We start from the raw sequence: 11,408 nt of genomic DNA on the forward strand, positions 1-11,408 counted from the left end.
ATATTCTCCTAGGCCTATTGTGGATGTTTGTTCAAAAGTGGGAAAATGTAGTCTTCGGGGGTAATGCTTGATCTGTGTTTGTGTTGTGCTTTTAGTTGAGTATGTTCCTGTTTTTCTTGTGTAAGGCTTGTTTTTTTTTTGTACCCTTTTCCCCTGCCACTTGTTTGTTTCATTTAATTTCTTATATATTTTTTGATTATGTTCACCTGGTCTTCATTCAATTTTCATTTGTTTGTCAATAGCATTTAAACACCCTGGGCCTCGTTTATAAAACACGTATTAGTATACTAATTAGTTTGGGTTAGGGTTAGTAGAATAATTTGACATGTAATTCCAATGTTACTTATAGTCATTGGAATGTCTGTTGGTGGAGCATCAAAATAAAGTGTTAGCAGATAGTCTACTAATACTCTAAAAATACTCTAATGAGAGTAAGTTGACATATAGGTGCAATGTTATTTGTAATCAACAGAATGTCTCAACCCGTTCTCACTCCCAAGGCGTCAAAATCTGAAGCATGGTCAAGTGCCTTCCGCGTCACAATGAAGACGCTAAAGGTACCCCTAGTCGTCATTGGCGTCATACACAGATGCGTTGGGCATGGGAAAGTTATCATCACAATCAAATTATATATTGGGTTGTGATTTTGCCATTATGACATGTTGGAGTTTGATTCTCATTTAATCAACCAGCATAATTTTATTTACATTTATTACAAATACATATATATATTTATGCTATTTAGACATGTATGAACATGTAACCCAACCCCATCCCATCCCTAAACCTACCCATTTGTGTATTATATGATATAAAATACAGGATATAACAGGCAGATACGACTGCAGGCACAACTTATTCAAAAAGTTCAAATATTGGAAGTGTTCCGGGGCCAAAAGATTGATTTGTGTGAAGAAAATCCCCAAAAGCGATCAGCGTCTCCATCCGCCGAAGATCAGGCACACATTCAAATTTCAAAAATTGCCGCCTGAATAAACGTTAAGTCTGGTTGCACAGTGAAATTGCATTGGCTCTGTCTCATGACCAATTGCGGCATTACGTCAGCTTTGATTGTAAAATGTCATTGGCTCTTGTGTGTCTCATGACCGATTGTGTCATGCTAAAGAGTCAGGTGTATCATTTGAATGAGATATGACTGACTGACTGAGTGCATGCTTTCGTTCACGGAGAGGCGGGATCACCATTTCAGCGATTAAAGCATTAAGATCCACTCTGTTCTTCACATGAAGGTATCGTATGACTTCTGAAAACTTGGAATGCAACATGAGTTAATACTTTTATACTGTTTTTGCTCAGTTTTTGCAATAAATACCTGTGACTACTTTTAATTGCCTGTTACGTGTTTTATATTGTTTAGAAGTGGGTAGGTTTAGGGTAGGACTGGGGTTAGTTGCTCCAAATATATAAAAGTAGCCTATAAATATTCACAAAATCATGTCTGCTTTTACAAATGCAAAGAATTAAATGCGTCTTGATCTGACGCATTGGGCAAACAACTGAAATCAATGGAGCACCTGCATGTCGATATAGGGAAGCCTAGGGTACCTTTGGTGTCTTCATTGTGACTGGGAAGGCACTTGACCATGCTTCAGATTTTGATGCCTTGGGAGTGAGAATGAGTTGACAAAATAAGGTGAATGACCATCAAAATAAGGTGTTACCTTTTTTAACCTGGAAAGTGTCAACGTAAAGGGTAACTGGAACATGAATTAACATTGGATTAAAAAAATAAAACATAAAATACTGTGAGGACTTTGTCTCATCTCAGAACACCACTGCATGCCACTCGAGTGTATGTACTGTATTAATAAGGAGCAAAAATGAGATGTAATTAGATATCTGCAGCATTAAGTCATTCATTCGCAAACATCCATGTAGCTCAAACAGTACAGTACAAAGTTATGTGTTCTTTTTCCAGATGAATTTACAAAACAGTATAAAGTATATAAAATAGCTTGAACTCAGTGTAAGATGTTTGGATAAAAAGTATCTGCCAAATGTGTAAATGTTAAGTTTACTCTTTCTTTAGCCCTCTTTCAAATGAAAGTATGCAGGGTTTGGTTTCAGGTGATATCAGGTAGGTAAATATTTTATCCAGCACACACTATTGTTAGGGGAAATGTAATGTTGTAGCGAGTGTAAATTCTACACTGTTGCATAATAGTTAAAATATCTTAATACAATAAATACATTTGCTTAAATCCTTTTGGAAGGCACCTTTTGATCATAGTGACTCGCATTTCATTCAAAGTTCAGGCTATCGTTCGCTGGCAAATCTAACCCATGACCACAGCATTGCTGGTGTTCAATTGTTTGAGTCTTTGAAAGCTGCATGACACTAACATCTCACTACTGAGAAATAGTTAAACGTTCCACTGTTTGTGATGACACTACTGACATTGCTTGGTTATCTTGTTAGAGCAGGAATTCGGAAAACACTGAGCGCCAACACATGGAAGAGAACATGTCTAATCCTGATGTGCATAGCTTAATTGATGTGTGTGCTGGAAAAATGAATTCAGAAATTCAAGGCTTAGCATATGTCACACAGAGAAACAAACTTACAAACACACAGGGTTATGACACAGACAGCCTTCATCACCATCATCATCATCATCCAAAAACTGCTTACTTGGGTGGATTAGCAAGTCTCATATTTTAGCAGTTAGTTTTCATTACTATAAATTTCACTCCCAATTGAGTTAAGGAAAAAAACTGCCATTTTCACACATTGCAGGGTGTTGCATATACATTAAACCACAGTGAGAGCATTCCACTGCTATGACTGATCTACTTCAGGCTGCTAGGTCAAGTGTGAACAAGGTGTCAGGATAATCACACATGTCTCAGCCTTTTCACTCACACCTGTGTGGGGTGCTTTAGCTGTGTGTGTGTGTGTGTGTGTGTGTGTGTGTGTGTGTGTGTGTGTGTGTGTGTGTGTGTGTGTGTGTGTGTGTGTTTTAACCACAGTCTTGACATATCTACAGAAATGGCACAATGCAATAGGCATGGAATAAGGGGCTCTATACAGGATAGTTGTGTTGAGCAATGTGCTCACCTTGGAAGTTATTGGGGAATATCAGTATTCGATGGGTGTTAGAGGTTAACATGCAGAACAACATTTACTTCAGACAAATCCTAATGCAGAGTTTAGTGGCATATTAAAAGTGTTAATGTCAATATATAATGGGTCACACTTTAGTTTAGGATCCAATTCTCACTATTAACAAGGACTTTTGCCTCAATAAACTTTTAATTACTGCTTATTAATAGTTAGTAAGGTAGTTGTTAAGTTTAGGTATAAGGTAGAATTAAGGGATGTAAAATATGATCATGCAGAATAAGGCATTATATGTGCTTTCTAAGTACTATTAAACAGCCAATATCCTAGTAATATGCATGCTAATAAGTAACTAGTTAATAGTGAGAATTAGACCCTAAACAAAAGTGTTAAAATAATATTATGCAATATTTTTGAGTTATACGTTTTTCTCCCTCTCTCTTTTTTGTTATTGTTGCAATAGCTAATGTCATAATTATTCAACTCCTATTCAACATTGCTGTTTTTAAGTATGGAAAGGGTACACAATAAATCTTTGGAAACTTTATAACAACACTTGTTTTTAATCATTATACCAATAAATATAATTACAATGAGAGACTATATAGAGCTTTTACCAATCAAATAAAATCATTACAACCGAAATTAATCTTTGCACCACAGAGGTGGTACAGAAGATGCATCTGAAATGGTAATGAATAATGTTTTTTTTTTTTAATTATTGAATGTTTGTATAAAAGCAATATCATGTTTGCAGTCATGCTCAAATTTGTGAAAACAGCTCTCTTGCTCGTATAATATTGCTCAATTATAATATGAAAATCCAATCAAATTTTGTGAGCATTTGTATTAATTTTGGTGACATTTTTGACACAATCCCTCATTATTTCTGAACCGGCACAATAAATAAATCAAATTAGAAATAAGTTATTGACTGAATCGGAAGCAGTACGTTTTACATCCAATTACATTAATGATGTTAATAAATAAATCAGGCAATGCACCAGCAATTTAGTAATATCCAAGGAGTTGTGGTGTTGTCTTAAAACAAAAACCAGAGTCCACTTCTGAGACAGAGACGAGACAGTGGTCGAGACCGAGACAAGACCAAGACCTTCAAAAAATGGTCTTAAGACTGTTCTCAAACCAAGACCGTGATTTTAACGGTAAAAGACTGTAAAAATGCTACGGTTAAAAACAGTTAACTGGTTAACAGAAAGTTTTTGTACTACAGTGAATAACTGTTCTGTAATACATTTAATGTAATTGTACAGTAAAATACCGTTACATTTACAGTTTTTGGAAGTGAATTGTGTAATTTACAGTGAAAACACGTAAATTGACATTCCCATAATTCCCTGCATGACACTTCACATTTGATGTATTTTCGTTGAAATAACTGTTTCTTAGTTTTTCTTATTTTTTTCTAATCAGTTATGTACATTAGGGTTTTATGTTACATTCAAAGTCCTCATGAACTCAAAATTGATCTTATTTACTTTGTTAGCACACATTACAGGTCTTAGGGTGAACAATTAACCCGGCAAGTTAATACACTGAAAAAAAATGATTGCCGTGGTAATCTTTAATCAAAATCTGAAAAGTAACTTCCGGTCTGGAATGGCGTTCCCTTTCAGATAATGGCAGTTTGACGGCTTGGGTTTGAATATCCTTAACCACTCCCCTCCAACTGTTAGTCTGCTATGAGCGAAAGATGGAGAGGAGGAGCGCTGAAGTAAAACCCTGCCCTCTATTCAATATTCCGTTTCACTGGGGAATACGTCACAGCACTGACATAAAATCAGTTGCAACTTCCGGTTCACTGGGACTTTAATGTTGTTAAATTAATGTTTATTGCATTTTTAAAATTTCATGTGTGTTACCATGATGGTGTTTAGTGTTTGTGTGAATGACACTGTAACTTCTATATATTAGTATTGTCCTCCTAAACAACACAGTCTCACTCCCACTCGTCACATATTGACGCTTGGTCAGGACCCCTCGTCGTCACTTTTTTACGTACAGGGTACCCCTTGAAAGGCATTTTTCGACGTTAAGGGTACTGCAGTGATTCCACTGAGACACCTTTGGCGTCATACACAGACGTGTTGGGCATGTGAATGTTATCATGATGTAACTATTTATTGGGTTATAAATTTTCCATTATGACATGTTGGAGTATGATTCTCAATTTAATCAGCCAGCATTATTTTATTTACATTTATTGATTTGTATTTACGCTATTCAGACACGTTTGAAAGTAGCCCAACCCCGCCCCTTAACCTACCCATTTGCGTTATATGATATAAAACACAGAATATAACAGACAACATGCACACTTTATTGAAAAATGTCAAGTATTCCAACTGTTCCGAGGCCAAACGATTGATTTGTGTGAAGAAAAGACCCAAAGGCGATCTGCGTTTCCCTCCGCACCCCGGCGTCATAGTGAAGACGCTACAGGCACGGCCATACCCCTCGGCGTCAGTCTATAGACGAACTGGGAACTCCATTGCTTTCAATGGGAAACCTTTGCCGGTATTCTATCGGTATGAAATCTCGCTGAAGAAGTCTCATTCAGAATACATCGCGATGTTTGGCATCAGTGCACGTGGGCCACATGTTGGTGAGTAGCCATGAATATTTGATATAAAGTATTTTCTGTCGTTATTGATCAGATTATGTTCAGTCACTGCATTATATCTTTCATTTCCACTCAGGCTTCGCTTTTCTTTGCTTTCTAAATCAACACACCTTGCTAATAGGGCGATTAAACACTGTCACGTGACGTGCTATAGACCTTTTAAACAGTTATTCATATTTAATAATAACAACTAGTGTAGTTCCAACGTGGCATTTGTAGTAGAAGCACAATAAAAACAACCTTAGTTGTAATGTGATGATTGTTGTAAATAGACAGTATCCACAACACTTACCATGCTTTTTAATGCCTTTTAATGTAAAATCCAAATATTGTGATGTAAATAGTACTTTGTCCTGTATATAATGTATCTGTTATATATTATGACTTTTTCTCTTTTTTTTTTTTTTTTACCTGAAACGACCAAAAGGGCCTTTCGGACTCAGTCAGCCCATTCTTGTTCATGGAAAAGTAATGGAGAAGACCGAAAGCAGCAACAGCAAATATTTGCAATGGTAAGTATGTGTTGGTTTGAACTCTTTATCAAGCATTTGTTATTTCTTAAACATATTCTTACAAACCCCATGGCTCAATCAGTGAGAACATGTTCTCAAAGTCTTAATAATTCACAAGATTTAACAAACTGTCAAATTCATATGATACTCGTACATATTTGTACAAATACTCATACATAATCCTGCAGCTTTTACTCCGACTCCTGCCATTGGCTACAGCCTCAATTCCTGTACATATTTATCATGATTTTTGTAAATCAGTTGCTCCCCTTCTTGGAAAGCAGTCCCAGAAAGAAAAGTTTATATTAGGTCCAATGTATTCTTTAAAATGATTACAAATTGGGCCATTGGGGAGGTCTCTTCACACCTCATGACCTACCTCTGTTTGCAAGAGCGGAAATGCTCACATAACATCAGATATTCAATTATTTTGTCATCAGTTGCACTGCTGATAACGTCCTGTTTGCATGTAAATAATTTACGTGATCAAAAGATCAAGTAAATAATCAACATTTTTAAACAAATTCATATGTGCTACTAAAAATATACTTTTAATAATGGAAATGCACACCTATCAGTGAACTTGTTTCATAAATGTATTTAACATTTAATTATGCAACACTTTTTAAAGAAAGAAACAGTTATGTATGAAATCACAACTTGCATGCAATGTAATGAAATTTCCTTTCTTTCTGTTTTGCAGGATTACTTGCAGATTACTTTTATGAGCCAACCCTCACAAGAGCTACTAGTTAGTTGTAGTGAATCTTGCCGTAATCAGGTAAATAATATTTTTAGTATATCAGTAGTTACTCATGAAATGCTCCCCTGAATTGTATGTAAATTCATTTTATTGTAACTGTCTTAATGTATATGTTTCAAAAACAATAGTAATTGCACATAAAGTAAGTGAGACTTTCTTGTTTTACAGCAGAGAAGAAAGACCAGACCCTTATATCGAAGCAAGCTAATCGAATAAGTCCTTTGTTTAGGGTGAGGAAGGAACATGGCCATCTTGTGCCCAAAGACGACAGAAAAGTGCGCAAGTCCATTGGTATGTCTTGTATTGATGTATTGTCTTGCTTTAATATGTAGTACAGAATTTGATGTTGATCTCTCAAAGGACAGCTGTGATCATTCTTTCTATACTCTGATAAAATACACACCATTATTCATGTCTAAATCTTTTTATAACTCCTAAAATGAGCAAATTAGGTTCTGTATCTTGGATTTATCTAAAATGGTAAATATTTGTTTCCCTTTTTGATACAATTATTATTAAAATGATTGCCTTTTAGCCTAAAGGCTGGAACACTTTTGGCCTTCAATTCTTAAAAATGGCACCGTCTGTTTGTCTTAGATAAAAGCAGACATGTATTGAAGGGTTAAAAAAAGCATTTAGTTGGTATAAACTCCAGGTATTTCTCTATTGTTTTGTAGACCATGGGTGGTTCTGTGTAGCTTTGGAAGATAATGAGTTGTGGCATATATTAGGAATCAAATAGTAAATGTTCTTTGAATTATGTGAAATATCTGGTTAGTTTTTTGGCTTGAAACAAGGCTTTATACTCCACAGACTAAAACACATTGCATTTGTGTTTTAAGATGGATAGCAAGAGAAGGCACACACTTCAGAAGATTCTACAGGAAAAGACTAATGTGCAGCCAAGGAGGAATACAAGAGGCAAAAACAGTCTCTGAGAACTATGCATGGCCATGGGTGCTTCATAAGCATGGTAAGTCTTGTGCCTCTGTACCTATTGTATTGCCTTATTTTAACAATTTTACATTGTGCAGGCTATCACAAGTGATGCTCTTGAAACAAGTGACAGAAGAGTATGTTGTCTTAAAAGAAATCTAGCATCGCTGGCAAAGGCTAAGAAGAGACCATGCCTTTCTAAAATATATTTTTAAAGATCTGCTGTTTAAAAGGTTGCTGTTGATATGGGTAAAATATTTTTTGTCAGTACTTGGCTAATATAATGTGCTGCAATATTATATACATAATGCTTCAATGTGTATATTATATAATGTACTGACTGCGGCTTTGTAAATTTAAATTAGGAATGGGCAAATCTGGGCCTTTTGAAATGGAGAGTTTACCTCCAAGACTAATCGAGCATGCCTGGAATTTGTAACTAAAGTCTTCAGGTTTACTTATAGATAATTATAGGCAGGTGGGTTTGAGGTTGGAGCTAAATCTGCAGGACAATGGATGCTGAGGCCCAGAGTAGCCAACCACTGCTTAAATCATGCAGAACATATGCTAACCTGACTACATTAAACTTAATTTGAATTGTGTTTTTTCTTTTACTTTTAGACCAGGACTGGAGAATGCCTGACAATGGGATGTTACAACTTCTTCCTCTGGTTGAGAAAAGGCTACACCACATCAGTGACCACATCATCTGTTTATCAGTTATACACTGTAGGGTACAAGTGGGCAAACTGTTTAGAAGAAGAAGAACAGGATAGAACATGAACATGATAGAGGGAAGAGCAAGAAACCAGTCTAGCTGTGATAATGAATCATTATTTTTCAACACAATATCAAATCTGTTTTCTGTATCATAGTTGACTGGATGGGATTCTGTGGCACTCATTTGTGTGGCTTCAGCAGCTGTGAATGGATGAATATGATGTTAATGTATTTTTGAAGACCCATTTTTATTTATCTTGAATCTAATTTTTCTTTATGCTACTTTATCAACTGTATACTGTATCCTCCAATAAAGAGTTGAGTGATAAAGTATGGTGAATATTGTGTATGGTGTTTTTAAAGTAAATACACATTTTATGAGTTGATTTAGGTTATCAAAGTAATTAACAATATTATTTTACTTGAAACATAAACATTTTTCATCTGGTTATATTATATTTGATACAACAATGCACCAAAAAGTTGTATTTGCATGCTGTGACAATACGCCAGTTTTCAGTAAAATAAAGGGAAGGATTTCAAACACTTCAAGCTTAACTGACGATGATCCATGTTGATAAATCCGGTACATCTACTACTGCAATAAAAATTAAAGCATGCACATTACCGATGTCAGGTACGTGAAAATACATACAATTTTGGCAATGTCTCTTTTGTTATTTTACTTAATGGTGCATTGTCCTATATTTAATAATAATAGTGAAGTGTAAATCTAAATAGTTTTTGTTTACACTGGAAACTGGATAATGGCAAGTTGTTGTGGGTTCATCCATTATATTTATGGGTGTTTATTCATAAAAGAAAATAAATATTAATAATTATATTACATTTCTTTCAAATATTTCTGTATTTCATCAGATGGTCTCACAATACCCATCAAAACCTAATACAAGCATGATGTTAGAATAGAAAAGAGAAAATACTCTGATATTTAAATGTGACTCAAAGTTTGTTGTCCATGATGAGGAAAATAGATCTGTGTATGTTGTACTGCCCTTCTGCCCTCAGGGACCCAGTAGAGGCCCCTGGAAGGGCAAAAAAAAGCACATTTCAAATGGCTGTTACTCAAAGTCTGGTTAGCGTATCACAGAGAAAATTGGCAGGACAACTGCTTATGCTATGTTTACTAAATAATGCTGGGCACAGTTTTCAGACAGATATGGAAAGCTGGCATAAAGGTTTTCTAAAAGTGCTCACAGTAAAATATCAAATTTCAGCCTGCCCCTCATATATGTCATATAGGTTTACACAATGAACATAATTAGATATCCAGTTGTCCATTAAAGATGTCATTTACTTAACATTTATTGTCTCATTATTAAACGTTTTAAACTACATTACCCATATACCTTTGTCAGTGTATCAATGCAATGGGAAACATGGCGCTGTAGTTCATTGAAGTGTGCAGAAATGCTTAGGGTTAGGGTTGGGATCTCGGTAAAGGAGTAATTTCTCACAACATAGCGACACTTTATAGTTAACTTAACGTATTACTAACGTAACAATAACACCAAAACATACTTTGTAACATGAAACGCCGTTTTATATCGGTTAAAAGATAGTCCAATCACAGCGAGTTCTGCGATAAAGTCCTAGCCAATGACAACGCAGCAGAACAGAGGCGTCACACTTACTTGTCCATTTATGGAAAATGATGACAGATCTCATCCGGTTCCAACTGAAGGGATATCCTTAAATATTTAATATTTAGGCTGCTAAATATTTATTTCTTCTAATTAATTAATACAACTCACATTTTAAAACAAAAATCTCCTTTGTGTGGTTAAACTGATGCATAAATATCTCTCTCTCTCTCTCTCTCTCTCTCTCTCTCTCTATATATATATATGTGTGTGTGTGTGTGTGTGTGTATTTATATATATATATATATATATATATATATATATATATATATATATATATATATATATATATATATATATATATATATATATATGTGTGTGTGTGTGTGTGTGTGTGTGTGTATTTATATATATATATATATATATATATATATATATATATATATATATATATATATGTGTATATGTGTGTGTGTGTGTGTGTGTGTGTGTGTGTGTGTATATTTATATATATATATATATATATATATATATATATATATATATATATATATATATATATATATATATATATATATATATATATATATATATATATATATATATATATATATATATATATATATATATATATATATATATATATATATATATATATATATATATATATATATGTGTGTGTATATGTGTGTGTGTTGGATATTAGATCACTTCTTTATGCCATCATTCACCATCTGAACTCTTGGAATTAAAATAAATGTAACAAAAGCATAATGAATGCACACAATTTTGTAAGCATATTCCAATATTTAATGTCAAACAGTTTAAATACAAATGTAGCGGCCAAACTACTGCACAACAGTATAAAATAACCATGCTGCGGTACAAATAAAAGAAATGAGGTTAAACTTTATCTGAAAATATATTGGTTTCTTGCCTTTAAGAAATAAATAGGCAAAAACATTAAGAACATTTTACATTCTCAACTTTAAAACTATATAAACTATATCCTTGTGATTATTGTTCACTTCTATTGTAACTAAATGAAAGGCCAATTCAAATAGTTAATGATTATTATAAATGTTAACCATTTTCAGTAAGAAAATGCTTTAATAAAATACATTCATGTTACATTTACATTAGCAAG

General features: G+C 34.1%; 1 long non-coding RNA gene across 1 annotated transcript; it reads left to right on the forward strand.

The window, feature by feature from the left end:
- The first annotated feature begins 5,816 nt into the window (after positions 1–5,816).
- LOC307125030 lies at positions 5,817–7,292 on the forward strand. The gene is made up of 3 exons (XR_013816324.1): positions 5,817–6,238; positions 6,942–7,019; positions 7,170–7,292. It is a non-coding gene; the product is annotated as an uncharacterized lncRNA (long non-coding RNA).
- Positions 7,293–11,408: the final 4,116 nt, after the last annotated feature.

Source organism: Gobio gobio, assembly GCF_949357685.1.
Source record: "Gobio gobio genome assembly, chromosome: 4".
Classification (NCBI taxonomy): domain Eukaryota; kingdom Metazoa; phylum Chordata; class Actinopteri; order Cypriniformes; family Gobionidae; genus Gobio; species Gobio gobio.